The 14,211-nt window shown below is 34.4% G+C and overlaps 2 long non-coding RNA genes across 4 annotated transcripts; both read right to left on the minus strand.

Moving 5' to 3' along the window:
* Positions 1-3,046: 3,046 nt before the first annotated feature.
* On the minus strand, positions 3,047-4,195 carry LOC113353800. Of its 2 annotated transcripts, none has more exons than XR_003361538.1 (3): positions 4,092-4,195; positions 3,297-3,425; positions 3,047-3,159 (listed from the first exon to the last, which is right to left on the minus strand). It is a non-coding gene; the product is annotated as an uncharacterized LOC113353800 (long non-coding RNA). The 2 variants fall into 2 exon arrangements; XR_003361537.1 differs by having other exon boundaries at positions 4,085-4,156.
* An 8,328-nt stretch (positions 4,196-12,523) lies between these two features.
* On the minus strand, positions 12,524-13,680 carry LOC113353801. Of its 2 annotated transcripts, none has more exons than XR_003361540.1 (3): positions 13,577-13,680; positions 12,774-12,902; positions 12,524-12,636 (listed from the first exon to the last, which is right to left on the minus strand). It is a non-coding gene; the product is annotated as an uncharacterized LOC113353801 (long non-coding RNA). The 2 variants fall into 2 exon arrangements; XR_003361539.1 differs by having other exon boundaries at positions 13,570-13,641.
* Between the last annotated feature and the right edge of the window lie 531 nt (positions 13,681-14,211).

Here is a 14,211-nt window from a genome sequence, read left to right on the forward strand (position 1 = left end):
ACTTTGTCTTCAAGACTCTGTATTTATTGAGAATCATTTTCACTCAACTTTTCGTGATCTAGACGAAACCTTTCACATTCTGTAGTCTTTGATTGTAAAGCAACATGAAGTTCTTATCTCGTTAGATATATTTAGGTTATTTTTGTAAGTAATTGCTCATAGACTGATTATGAGAGTGGTTCGACAACCTCTTCCGATACGTTAACTGAGTCTCTCATTAATTTTCGCTTTTGCTTAATCTTACTTTGACTCGTGTATTATAGGTTGGGTCGCACCAACACAAATTGTTAGATTTTTTTTTGTTTGCCTGCTCTGGTACCAATTGAAATGACGAGGATCCCCAAATGCACCATAAACATTTCGTTTCAACCTATAATTTCGATATCTTGTATGATCGTCTATGGACAAAGTCGAGACAATACGACAACAAGATATTTACTTGACCATAGTTATGGTACTTAAACCGATTGACTACAGGATCAACATCAAGTAATATGGATTAACATACAAGTGTATTTACTTTATTTTAACTAGAAAATTATAATGCGGAAGTAAAGTAAATAATACAAACAAGATTTTGTTAATGAGGAAACTGCAAATGCAGAAAAATCCCGGGACCTAGTCCAGTTGAATACTCTCAAAATTAAGCCATTATGCAAAGAACGAAAGTAAAACTCGTATAGTTGAGACCAGGTAAACTACCCCTAGTTACTTATTTTCCCCAGTATCCCTGCATCTTCGACCTTTTGGTCACGCACGTGAATCTCAAGAGAGAATTCACTATCTCGAGTTGCTTTACTAAGTAAAGTCTTATGTACTCAACTCCTTTTGATCGTATTCCAAACAATAAAGGAACAAATCTGTTTGGTAACCAATCTATTCAATCTTTGGTAAAAGATATGTTGAGTTGTTGACAAAGTTTCTTATGTATAATCTAATAAACTCATTTGTCGGGTAAGATCAATCTGAATCAGTAACTTAGATTCAAATTCATAACTATCAGATTCGGATATTGAAGAATACCACCAAATGATAGTTGCTGATCTAAACGAATTTATGATCGGATAAATCTAATATAAGTCGGCTTCCAACCGATAAAAGTTTTACACAAATATCATGGGAATTCACTTCTTAGCATCCATATATTATTATAAGATTTCTAATCACATGTCATGAGTTCAAAAAACTATGAGACCATGCCTTAAGTTTGAATAAAATACCTTTAATCATGTGACACTTAAAAAAAAATAAGAATATAGCAATGCCCTAAAACGTAGCAACAGAGTGAAAAACTTGACAAAGCATAATTAATAAGAAAATTTGATGCAACAAATTCGACACGTAATGGAATCAGTAACCATTCTCAAATCAACTTGTAAAGAAACTACATGCCAAAAAAATAAATTATTCGATGAATCACATAGATTGTTACTTCAATTGTTTTCGCAAGTAATATAGCAATGTTACTTATATTGTTAAAGAGGAACCAATGATGCCGCAACTTCGGAAAAATCATATCCAGATGCTACTATTCCACCCAAAATATACTATAAAATATTTTTTTTCTATTACTCGATGGTTTTCTCACAAATTCTCAATTCTTTTCCTACCGGATCTCCTCCTTCAATTTGCCTCCTCTTCAACATAAAAAAAAGCTGCCTATATATAGTCACTTCCCATCAACTACTTTGGATAATAATCTTCGTTATTGATTTTCCAGTAATACTTTGTGTATTATCCACCGATCCATCACAATCTTTTGTAACATGGTTTTCATTTATGTATTACATTTCGTAATACCAACAACAAAACAAGAAAAGAAGGATAAAAAAATATGATCAATAACAAAACTTAAACAAACTTATTTAGGTGTATTGAGGCGAGTAATCTCCTTACTTAAGACATTTAAGCCATGTACTTCATGTTATTACAGTGTATGGCATATGTCTCCAGCATTCAAAAATACCTTTAGATCTTCTCACATCACTTGAGGATCACCAAACATCGAACCCGAATGGATGTAGCACAAACTCTTCTTTAACTCTTGAAGACAACATGCAAACTACAATTTTTCTAGTACTAGTTTTGACTCTAAAAATCATTCATGCAATGGAGAATGTGTGGGGTTTATATAGGTTCAAGGAGACTCTTGGAGATATACTTTCGCGAAGAGTCACATCGTTTATGGAGAGTCACATCCCTTGGGATAAGACATCATATGTTGCAAAGGATTAAGTGAGTGGACACACTAATTCATATTTCTATGTAAAATTTCCAACAATCCCCCACATTGAATAGGAATTCTTGCAAACTTAATGAAGACAATAGAAAGAGTTTGTGCGCGGAACATCATTGCATCGGGATTGGTAGCTTTTGGCTTTGGGTCTTCCGTAGTGAATACCTACCGGTTTACTAGTTGCTCAGTGAACGAGATGTCTGGAACTGCTCAACTTTTTGATGTAAACCGATGCAATAGATATATATCACACAATTTATTCCCTTACATATTCGGTTTTCGGTTGTGTTTATTTCGGCTCTGAATGATGTTGTTTTTTCATGAGTGCTCTAGAGTAACGTAGTCTTATAGTTATCATAAAAGTTGCACCATTTCACACTCATATAGGTGATTTCCTATTTGAAAGTATCCTGCCATATTTTTCTTAGTCTAACTAAGCCATGGGAATCATTAAGAAAAATTCATGACTTAAAACCACTAAAATGAGGTTTGCTAATGTGAACTACTAGCTAGGACTTATCTGTAAAGTGAAGAAAAAACCAAAAAACTGAAAATGTTCTACTTATATTTAATTCATGTTTTATTATTTATTTATTAAGAGAGAATTCGCTTATGTAATTAAAGTCTATTTACTCGTAAAAAACGAGCACATTCCAGAATACGTAATTCTGAATCAACAACTAAAATTAAGATCCACCGATGATGAGGTTTGGTATTTCGTAATCTCTTTTTTTAAATTATATTGAATTCTTGAAAACAAGCATATCCTCAAAGCATTCTCAGATTGTAAATGTTACTCCAATATAGTAGTAAGGTCACTGGTTGATGATACCCGTGACCTGAATTCGAAATTCGTAGCATCAATCGCGGGTGACTTCATCGAGTTCCTCCAAAATCTCGTTGCTGCCCTGGTGCTCCATAGACTAATTGAGCAAAATAATAGGAAAATGGGATTAAGAATAAGAATGATTGGGTTTGAAGCATTTAGGAAGATATGACGAGATCAACATATTTTCCACATAACTCAAAAGCTTCGGAGCCAAAGTACTGAAGTAGTTACCTTGACCTGAGCATTCTTAGAAGGTACTGCATTCGAACAAAAGTTCCTAGAAGCTCCTTGGGAGAGCCTTTGAGAAACGAGTCTTCCTACAGCTCTCAGTGCCATTTTCAGAAGCTGTCTCTCTTTAGCCTTAAAAAGAAAGAATAGATTTCCTTAACATGCTCAAACCTTACAATCATCAAAAAAGAAGACACATAATATATTTGATATTTCTCTAATCACATGAGGTTGTGTGTTATAATTCGACACCATAAATACGATTGAAGCAACAGGATAGCATCGATACTGCAAACCATGCACCATGTTAGTGCTATCTATGGCTAGAGGTGTGAATATCTTATAGCCACTACAGACACTGTACATGGTATTGTAGCAAAACTAAATTCAGTGTGTAAAAACACATCGTATGCAATAAACTATGGCCCATCTAGACCTATATTAGATGCAGAACGGAGAAAGAAAATCTCTTCGACAGAAGTAGTTTTCCATCCCATCTCTCGCTAACACATTAAAACCGCAATTGAGGTTAAAATCCCCCAATGATGAAAATATCAATTCAATAATTTGATATATATTCTTATTATAACCTAAAAAATTTACCCAAATTGGATATTCTCATAAATTTCTACAACGAACAGATGAAGATACAAAACCCTTAAATTGAAGCTTCTTTACACACAAAAATAAATATAAATCTGTAAGGAAAAAAAATGAAAAAACCGAAGCTAGAAATTAGAGTAAAAGAAGGGAAATCGATCAAACTCTGAAACCAACGTAGATAAATATACCTCTTACCTCCCCTCTACAAATTTTGGTTGGAAAACCCTGATCTTTCTCCCTCTCGGTTATCGCGTCTTTTCCTTTTTCTTTTCTCTCGGATGCCCCAGGAATAATTGATTGTTTCGTACTCCGTCCGTACCACAGAGGGACCAATTCTGTTTTAGATTAAGACACTTTTATTGATTTTATACATTTCTATGTTTTTTCCAGTTTTACTCTTAATTATATTCCCAATGTTAGAGACATATATTTAATTGTGATGATTTCCAAGTAAATAAATAGCGATAATATAAGTAAAAAACCGTTTTGAAATTTGGACTTCACTTATATTGGTACAAGGAAAAATGGAAATTCCGCATATATAATAGGTACGGAGTGAGTATATAAAAGGGGAGAGAGAAATGCTTCAAAAAAAAGGAAAAAAGGGAGAGAGAGGTCTGTCCCGGACACGTGTCTGGATTGTCAATGGGATTTCAATTCCGTAATCGATAATCTGGGTTTCTATTGGAAATTTTCCGACATAACAATAATGGAAAAACGATACTGGAATGTCGGTGATTTTTGTCTTACCGGAACGGTATCAGTTGAGGCACTTACTGTTAGGTTAATTACGAATGCTGGTAATTATTACCACACGATATCAGTTGCATGTGTTTTTTTTCTAATACGAAAATAAATTCATTGATAGGAGGATTAAACGGCGAGTTTTTATCCATTTGGATTTTTAAACTATTCCATTCTAGAATATTGTCTTGATATCTCCAACTAACGGAATTATTTAGAGTAATTACAAAATTGACTAAAGAATGAGCCACATCATTGGCTTTCCTGGATGCATAAGTGCATACCCAATTATTAAAACTACTGCCTAGAACATCTAAAATGTCTATAATAATACTATTTGAGGTCCACCTCACAGCATTCCTATTCCCGTTAATGGCAGCAATTACATTTTTGCAGTCTCCTTTTATAAGTAGATTACTGCAACCTGTTGTCTTTGCCCACTGGATTCCTTTGTATGCTACAATGGCCTCAGCTTGCTCAGTATTTATGGGTATGTCTGGTGTTCATCCAACTCCATGTTGCTCACCTGCAATATTGTGAATCCTGGTCCTGATTTCTTATTTAATAAGTCAAATGGAGCATCAAAATTTAATTTTAAATAATACTGAGCAGGAGGATCCCAAGAATCCGTGTAATGTTAGTATCACTCTTATATTCTTCTTGACTTCTTATATTCAGTCACCGTTAGTCTCAACAGAAACAAAAAGAAAAAAAATCGAGAAAGAGAGAAAGAGACCCACTAATAAACCAGAGAGAAAGTGATAGAGAGAAACCAGAAAGAAAGATGTCGAAAGCTTTTGAAATGATGATTATGATGAATCATATGTCCAGTGAAGATATGAATCTAGTTTTGGTAAATCACTACTTTATTTATATAATTTGTTTTCTCATAACTTTTGTGATGAACATGTAAGTGAATTCGAGATCTGAGTCAATAATAATAATACTACTAGAAGTTGTCATTGATTGAATTTGAATTGATAACAATAATAATACTCCCTTCGTTCCTAAATAATAGGATGGTTTCTATAAATAGATGTTTCAAGAAAATAGGTTGATTTCCTAATTGGGAAAGTCAAATGTTACTTTAGTTTTTTGGGACCACTTTTCTCTTAACTTCTTTTAATGACAAGTGTCATGGGGACCATTTCACTTCACTTCTTTTATTGACAAGTGTCATAAGGACCACTTTCAATGATTAATTCTCTTCATTTCCTTAATTTTCTATAAAAACAAAACCAGTCTATTAATTAGGAACGGAGGGAGTAATAAGAGCTTCTCCAATGGTGAATATGGACGTTTCCTACGTGGCATCATTTTTAAGACATCCTCTAGGTAACATCCTAAATATTAGGAGAAAATAAATTTTATCTCCAACCCATAAAGTGTTGTATCCTTTTTTTACTTATTTGTAGGTATATAATTGGTTAAAATTATTTCCATTTTTGTTTATAATGATTTTTATTAATAAAAGTGTGACTAGGATGAGAAGACATCCTCTAAGTGAATGTCTAAAATTAGAGGTTCACCTAGAGGATGTTTAACCTTTTTTTGCCACATTATCCACACATCAATGGGTTGGAGATGATTTTTTATAAAAATGGTTGTGTTTCCTATGTGGATGAAGACTTTTTCCTTCACACACATTCCATTGGAGAAGCTCTAATAATGATTGTGTGTAATGGCCAAGTTTTATAGTGAGAGATTCTTTCTTTTTATAACTTTTTCAGCTACCGGTATTTATCGGTAATATTACCGATCTCCGGTAATTTAACGTAACGGTAACGGTTTAAATTTTGAAAATTCCGCCAAAAACTAACGGTATCGGAATACCGATAGGAAATATCAGTAACGGTAACGGTTGATCCAGTTACAGTTTTAATAGGTTCCATTGACATCCCTAGATCTGGTTAGGGATGAGCAAAGCACCCATACTCACAGATTTTATCCAAACAAGTCTGTGTTTTAGCGGGTGGACACTCAATTCGTTTCTCGGCGGACTGGGTGCGAGTGAATTTTTGAAATCGGTCGTTTTAACGGGTCAGACGCGGGTGATATATCACTCATCCGTCGAACACTCAATCCGGAAGGTAGTTTTGGTGTCATATCAGAATATGAAGGATAGGCTAGAGCGTGAGCAAGGTACTTACCTTTAGAAGTCAGAAATAACTAGGATCGGAATGAAAGATAAGGACAAATTTAAGGATATTACAATATGCATGATCACTAATCTTTTGTTGTTTGTGTTTATTGTACACATTATTAATATTAGTCTTTTGTAATTATATGTTGAAATCCGTCAACCCATCCGCATCGCCCAGTTCATCCATTACTTGTGGGTATTTTACTCATTTGGCAATGGACTGGACGTGGGTGCATTTCTAATAACCTTCATTTTAATGGATTGGATTGGATGGTACCGAATCCGCATTTACCCACCCATTGCTCACCCTTAAGTCTGGTAGGTTGAACTCATAGTGTTATTTGTTGGGCCATGAAAATATAAGGTTTTATTTAGACAACAATAGAAAGCATCAGGGACCTATTTAACAAGCTCCTACAAAGCTTTGATAAGGTCAGCATCCCGCAAGTATCCAGGAATAGAGTAAGACACAAATGCTCTAGCTTTACTGGGGTCAGCAATACCTGGGTTTGTAAAAGAACAATTAATGTTGGAGTACTGGATAGACCAGCAATCTGTGAGCTCGAAACTGAAAAGAAGAAGACCCAGAGCTTGAACCTAACACAATCAGAAATTTATGGTTCCTGGATGGAAAAAATCTTAAAATATTTAAAATTCAAAGTACTTCCACTTAATTCACTGGAAGCACGAAGAACCACAACCAAGTCTGCAGGATATCATCTCGCGGGAGATGACCTGTACAAGAAAACCTACTTGGGTCCTCAGCTAAAATGTGTGATGTAAACATAAGTGAAGCTGATAATAGACGGATACTACGGCAACCATGCTGGTAAAAGATCTTTAACTGGCAAAACGAGGTTGCAAGGCTGTTTTCAGCCAAATACAACACAACAAAGCTGATAAAGCAAAATTGCAATAAGCACAGTGTCAAAGGTAACCTCGATCTCAACTTACAATCTTAAAATGTTCATAAGCTTCCAGCTCGAAATGAATGTCATTTAAATGTGAAAATGACTCAGAGAAGTCGGAAAAAGCTCAATATCTGTGAAAAATCAATGATTTATACAGATATGACAACAAGATACTCGCACCATCTGAAATTCAGTATAATGTGTCATCTCCATGTCCATTCGTGCAGTGGATGATGGGTATCACGGGACCGTTTACAACGATAAAAACAAAATCTGCTCTAAAATTGAGCTCTGTTGAATATACGTTACTGCAAGGAAAAGCGTAAAACGCGTGGATACTAACTCACCTATATAAAATAGACTCTAGGTGGAAGAAAATTAGTAACAGTGACGATGATTATTTCTAGAAATGGGTTGAGGCAAAAAAGCGTAGTAACAATCACAGAGAAGAATATCAGGAAGTTCATCTAGGAGTACATTATCAGCAGGTTTGGTATGCCAATGACAATAATAGAAGATAATGAACCTCCGAGAACGATATTGCCAAGATAAACTTGACTCAAATTTATTGATATGCTTGTGATTGTCTAATTAGTCATGAGATATAGTCCCATAGATAGAAAGATGAATATAACTTGAGAAATAGTGGTTCGTTCTTCACTTACCTTTGTTGAAAAACTTTTTCAAAAGGTTCAGTTGATCTTCACCTTCAAGCGGTAGAATGCAGTGATGCCCGATTCTCAACTACACACTTCTATCCTAATCTGAGACTTGACTAATTGTAGACTAGAAATCAAGACTTGTGAGTTCGACCGAGCAATGCTCCATGGGTTTCATGGGAGCGACTTTCTCTTTCATACCTTTAGGACTATTCCCTTTTGGATACTTTGTGAAACATCCTTTCTCCATTTTGGAACATCAGATCTTGTCTTCGTATTTACAAAGTCATGTCTTTTTCTATAATCAGGTCTTTTATGAGATGACCTTGTCGAGCGATAGGTAAAACTTGAACTATCATTATAATAATTCTTTTGCCTAAACTTAGGACAATAACGATCTAATTTCTTTAAGAGAGCAAACTTAGCCAATTCGTTTGATACAAAGGAAAGTGCATCCTACATCTTACAAACTTTGCATCCACATTACAAGTTTCCTTTATTGCCACAAAAATAACAATGCTTAGTAATATAAGAAGTGTGAGTTTTAATGTTACCTTTTTATAGATCCACTTGCATTGTACCTCGAAGCTTCTTATCTTTGTTCAACATTGTTACTTTCTTGATATTAGCAGAAATGCTTTCTTTGATAATTGTACTTGAAGAGTCTGGTTGAAAACGATTCTTATCCTTGACAACCTTTACTTCTTTACAAGAAATAAGAACATCTTTGTCATCAGTGGAAGTCTCTGGTTGACAAGAATTTGTATCTTTGATAAATTTTACCTATGTGCTAGTATTTGAAGCATTTATTCCCTTATAGCCTAATCCTTGTGTATCACGATGATTTTTTACTTTCTTCTAGTATTGAGGTTAATATGTTTGAGACACAATTGAACTTTTTCAAGTCCTCTTCCAACGTCTTGATTTTATCAAGATTACCAGTAAGATCAGCCTCAAAGCGTTTTTCCCTAGAGGGACAGACATGCACCTTCTTTCTCTTAAAAGCTAACTTGTTGAGAGTTAATCCTTGCTTCAGATTCACAAGTTTATTTTCCAACAAATTGACCTTTTCAAGAGAAGCATCACGATCTTTCTCTAATAGTTCTATTCGAGAAAGACCGGCACTTACTTTGTCTTCAAGACTCTGTATTTATTGAGAATCATTTTCACTCAACTTTTCGTGATCTAGACGAAACCTTTCACATTCTGTAGTCTTTGATTGTAAAGCAACATGAAGTTCTTATCTCGTTAGATATTTAGTTATTTTTGTAAGTAATTGCTCATAGACTGATTATGAGAGTGGTTCGACAACCTCTTCCGATACGTTAACTGAGTCTCTCATTAATTTTCGCTTTTGCTTAATCTTACTTTGACTCGTGTATTATAGGTTGGGTCGCACCAAACACAAATTGTTAGATTTTTTTTTGTTTGCCTGCTCTGGTACCAATTGAAATGACGAGGATCCCCAAATGCACCATAAACATTTCGTTTCAACCTATAATTTCGATATCTTGTATGATCGTCTATGGACAAAGTCGAGACAATACGACAACAAGATATTTACTTGACCATAGTTATGGTACTTAAACCGATTGACTACAGGATCAACATCAAGTAATATGGATTAACATACAAGTGTATTTACTTTATTTTAACTAGAAAATTATAATGCGGAAGTAAAGTAAATAATACAAACAAGATTTTGTTAATGAGGAAACTGCAAATGCAGAAAAATCCCGGGACCTAGTCCAGTTGAATACTCTCAAAATTAAGCCATTATGCAAAGAACGAAAGTAAAACTCGTATAGTTGAGACCAGGTAAACTACCCCTAGTTACTTATTTTCCCCAGTATCCCTGCATCTTCGACCTTTTGGTCACGCACGTGAATCTCAAGAGAGAATTCACTATCTCGAGTTGCTTTACTAAGTAAAGTCTTATGTACTCAACTCCTTTTGATCGTATTCCAAACAATAAAGGAACAAATCTGTTTGGTAACCAATCTATTCAATCTTTGGTAAAAGATATGTTGAGTTGTTGACAAAGTTTCTTATGTATAATCTAATAAACTCATTTGTCGGGTAAGATCAATCTGAATCAGTAACTTAGATTCAAATTCATAACTATCAGATTCGGATATTGAAGAATACCACCAAATGATAGTTGCTGATCTAAACGAATTTATGATCGGATAAATCTAATATAAGTCGGCTTCCAACCGATAAAAGTTTTACACAAATATCATGGGAATTCACTTCTTAGCATCCATATATTATTATAAGATTTCTAATCACATGTCATGAGTTCAAAAAACTATGAGACCATGCCTTAAGTTTGAATAAAATACCTTTAATCATGTGACACTTAAAAAAAATAAGAATATAGCAATGCCCTAAAACGTAGCAACAGAGTGAAAAACTTGACAAAGCATAATTAATAAGAAAATTTGATGCAACAAATTCGACACGTAATGGAATCAGTAACCATTCTCAAATCAACTTGTAAAGAAACTACATGCCAAAAAAATAAATTATTCGATGAATCACATAGATTGTTACTTCAATTGTTTTCGCAAGTAATATAGCAATGTTACTTATATTGTTAAAGAGGAACCAATGATGCCGCAACTTCGGAAAAATCATATCCAGATGCTACTATTCCACCCAAAATATACTATAAAATATTTTTTTTCTATTACTCGATGGTTTTCTCACAAATTCTCAATTCTTTTCCTACCGGATCTCCTCCTTCAATTTGCCTCCTCTTCAACATAAAAAAAAGCTGCCTATATATAGTCACTTCCCATCAACTACTTTGGATAATAATCTTCGTTATTGATTTTCCAGTAATACAATTTGTGTATTATCCACCGATCCATCACAATCTTTTGTAACATGGTTTTCATTTATGTATTACATTTCGTAATACCAACAACAAAACAAGAAAAGAAGGATAAAAAAATATGATCAATAACAAAACTTAAACAAACTTATTTAGGTGTATTGAGGCGAGTAATCTCCTTACTTAAGACATTTAAGCCATGTACTTCATGTTATTACAGTGTATGGCATATGTCTCCAGCATTCAAAAATACCTTTAGATCTTCTCACATCACTTGAGGATCACCAAACATCGAACCCGAATGGATGTAGCACAAACTCTTCTTTAACTCTTGAAGACAACATGCAAACTACAATTTTTCTAGTACTAGTTTTGACTCTAAAAATCATTCATGCAATGGAGAATGTGTGGGGTTTATATAGGTTCAAGGAGACTCTTGGAGATATACTTTCGCGAAGAGTCACATCGTTTTATGGAGAGTCACATCCCTTGGGATAAGACATCATATGTTGCAAAGGATTAAGTGAGTGGACACACTAATTCATATTTCTATGTAAAATTTCCAACAATCCCCCACATTGAATAGGAATTCTTGCAAACTTAATGAAGACAAGAAAGAGTTTGTGCGCGGAACATCATTGCATCGGGATTGGTAGCTTTTGGCTTTGGGTCTTCCGTAGTGAATACCTACCGGTTTACTAGTTGCTCAGTGAACGAGATGTCTGGAACTGCTCAACTTTTTGATGTAAACCGATGCAATAGATATATATCACACAATTTATTCCCTTACATATTCGGTTTTCGGTTGTGTTTATTTCGGCTCTGAATGATGTTGTTTTTTCATGAGTGCTCTAGAGTAACGTAGTCTTATAGTTATCATAAAAGTTGCACCATTTCACACTCATATAGGTGATTTCCTATTTGAAAGTATCCTGCCATATTTTTCTTAGTCTAACTAAGCCATGGGAATCATTAAGAAAAATTCATGACTTAAAACCACTAAAATGAGGTTTGCTAATGTGAACTACTAGCTAGGACTTATCTGTAAAGTGAAAAAAAACCAAAAAACTGAAAATGTTCTACTTATATTTAATTCATGTTTTATTATTTATTTATTAAGAGAGAATTCGCTTATGTAATTAAAGTCTATTTACTCGTAAAAAACGAGCACATTCCAGAATACGTAATTCTGAATCAACAACTAAAATTAAGATCCACCGATGATGAGGTTTGGTATTTCGTAATCTCTTTTTTTAAATTATATTGAATTCTTGAAAACAAGCATATCCTCAAAGCATTCTCAGATTGTAAATGTTACTCCAATATAGTAGTAAGGTCACTGGTTGATGATACCCGTGACCTGAATTCGAAATTCGTAGCATCAATCGCGGGTGACTTCATCGAGTTCCTCCAAAATCTCGTTGCTGCCCTGGTGCTCCATAGACTAATTGAGCAAAATAATAGGAAAATGGGATTAAGAATAAGAATGATTGGGTTTGATGCATTTAGGAAGACATGGCGAGATCAACATATTTTTCACATAACTCAAAAGCTTCGGAGCCAAAGTACTGAAGTAGTTACCTTGACCTGAGCATTCTTAGAAGGTACTGCATTCGAACAAAAGTTCCTAGAAGCTCCTTGGGAGAGCCTTTGAGAAACGAGTCTTCCTACAGCTCTCAGTGCCATTTTCAGAAGCTGTCTCTCTTTAGCCTTAAAAAGAAAGAATAGATTTCCTTAACATGCTCAAACCTTACAATCATCAAAAAAGAAGACACATAATATATTTGATATTTCTCTAATCACATGAGTTTGTGTGTGTATAATTCGACACCATAAATACGATTGAAGCAACAGGATAGCATCGATACTGCAAACCATGCACCATGTTAGTGCTATCTATTTCATGGCTAGAGGTGTGAATATCTTATAGCCACTACAGACACTGTACATGGTATTGTAGCAAAACTAAATTCAGTGTGTAAAAACACATCGTATGCAATAAACTATGGCCCATCTAGACCTATATTAGATGCAGAACGGAGAAAGAAAATCTCTTCGACAGAAGTAGTTTTCCATCCCATCTCTCGCTAACACATTAAAACCGCAATTGAGGTTAAAATCCCCCAATGATGAAAATATCAATTCAATAATTTGATATATATTCTTATTATAACCTAAAAAATTTACCCAAATTGGATATTCTCATAAATTTCTACAACGAACAGATGAAGATACATAAAACCCTTAAATTGAAGCTTCTTTACACACAAAAATAAATATAAATCTGTAAGGAAAAAAAATGAAAAAACCGAAGCTAGAAATTAGAGTAAAAGAAGGGAAATCGATCAAACTCTGAAACCAACGTAGATAAATATACCTCTTACCTCCCCTCTACAAATTTTGGTTGGAAAACCCTGATCTTTCTCCCTCTCGGTTATCGCGTCTTTTCCTTTTTCTTTTCTCTCGGATGCCCCAGGAATAATTGATTGTTTCGTACTCCGTCCGTACCACAGAGGGACCAATTCTGTTTTAGATTAAGACACTTTTATTGATTTTATACATTTCTATGTTTTTTCCAGTTTTACTCTTAATTATATTCCCAATGTTAGAGACATATATTTAATTGTGATGATTTCCAAGTAAATAAATAGCGATAATATAAGTAAAAAACCGTTTTGAAATTTGGACTTCACTTATATATTGGTACAAGGAAAAATGGAAATTCCGCATATATAATAGGTACGGAGTGAGTATATAAAAGGGGAGAGATAAATGCTTCAAAAAAAAGGAAAAAAGGGAGAGAGAGGTCTGTCCCGGACACGTGTCTGGATTGTCAATGGGATTTCAATTCCGTAATCGATAATCTGGGTTTCTATTGGAAATTTTCCGACATAACAATAATGGAAAAACGATACTGGAATGTCGGTGATTTTTGTCTTACCGGAACGGTATCAGTTGAGGCACTTACTGTTAGGTTAATTACGAATGCTGGTAATTATTACCACACGATATCAGTTGC

The sequence above is a fragment of the Papaver somniferum genome, chromosome 2 (assembly GCF_003573695.1).
Source record: "Papaver somniferum cultivar HN1 chromosome 2, ASM357369v1, whole genome shotgun sequence".
Taxonomy (NCBI): Eukaryota; Viridiplantae; Streptophyta; class Magnoliopsida; order Ranunculales; family Papaveraceae; genus Papaver; species Papaver somniferum.